This window comes from Onychostruthus taczanowskii, unplaced genomic scaffold (assembly GCF_017590055.1).
Source record: "Onychostruthus taczanowskii isolate IOZ18803 unplaced genomic scaffold, ASM1759005v1 scaffold303, whole genome shotgun sequence".
Taxonomy (NCBI): Eukaryota; Metazoa; Chordata; class Aves; order Passeriformes; family Passeridae; genus Onychostruthus; species Onychostruthus taczanowskii.
In genome coordinates this window covers 88,397-89,789 of record NW_024500384.1, presented here as the reverse complement: position 1 = coordinate 89,789, position 1,393 = coordinate 88,397, and positions in this window count along the sequence as shown.

Below are 1,393 nucleotides of genomic sequence, written 5' to 3'. Positions count from 1 at the left end.
GAAGGGAGCCCGGGCTCCAAAATCTGCCCCCAAACCCCAAAATCTGCCCCTGGACCCCAAAATCTGCCCCAAGACCCCAAAATCTGCCCCTGGACCCCAAAATCTGCCCTGAAACACCTCAAATCTGCCCCCACTCCCAAATCAGCTCCAGGTCTGCCCCCAGATCTCTGAATCTGTCGCCGTTTTCCCCCCTGGACTTGAAAATCCGCCCCAAATTCCCCCAAATCTGCCCCAAAATCCCCAAATTTGCCCTAAAACGCCCCCGGGCCCCGCGCGGTGCATTGTGGGAGTCCAGCTCCACCAGGGGGCGCTCGAGAACCCCGCGCGCTGAGGAGGAGGCGGGCCCAAATTCGCGCTGACCAATCAGAGCTCCGAAAGGCGGAGAGGGGAGCAGCCAATGAGCGCGGAGGGACAGGAGAGGACCCCGCGCCTCGGGCGGCCCCGATGGCGCCTGAAAAACTCCGCGGTCCGCGACTGGAGGAAGCACCGGGATGCTCCACCGGGATCTGCCAGCAGGATCGCTCACCGGGATCACTCACCGGGATCACTCTCGGTTTTGGACCGCCGGGATCGCCCTCAGGCGCGGCCTCTACCTCACCTCCCGCCTCAGGCACCGCCGCGGGCAGCCCCGGGGGGGCCCTTCCTGAGCGGCGTCGCGCGGCCATGGCGGCGCCCATGGCGGCGCCCATGGTGGATCCCGGCGGGATTTCCGTCCCGAAGTTCCCCAATTCCCGGGGTTCGGGATTTTTTAACCCGTTTTTTATCCGTTCCGCACGGAATTCCCCCCAAGAACGGGAGCGGGACCGGGCAGGATCCGGTGGGAATTGGGGGCGGCTGCGCCATGGAACCCCCACCCCCGAATTCCACACCTCACTCGGTTTTGGATTTTTTTTTTTGGGGCTGCGCCATGAAACCCCCACCCCCCGAATTCCACACCTCACTCGGTTTTGGATTTTTTTTTTTTTCCCTTTATTCGGATTTTTTTGCCGGTTTTTAGTTCATTAATGGGACGCGGAGCGGAGGCACTTCGGGGGGACCCCCGGGGGGGGCCGGAGCCGCCCCCCCAAAACCGCCCCCGGCTCGTTAATGGATTAATTGGCCCCCCCGAGCCGGGGGGTCGCTAAGGCACCGGGGCCGGGGGGGGGTTGGAAAAATCCACATTATTGCTGGGCCGCGATTTGGTTCTTTTTTTTTTTTTTCTTTTTTCTTCTTTTTTTTCTTTTTTTTTTTTTTTTTTCCTGGTTTTTGTGTTTTTTGTGGTTTTTTTTTTTTGTTTTTTTTTTTGTTCTTTTTCCCTCCTTTTTTTTTGTGGGTTTTTTTTTATACAATTAATACAAGTCTGTAAAAATATTTACAACCTCGGCCCCGGCGGAGCGGGATCAGGAACGGGGGG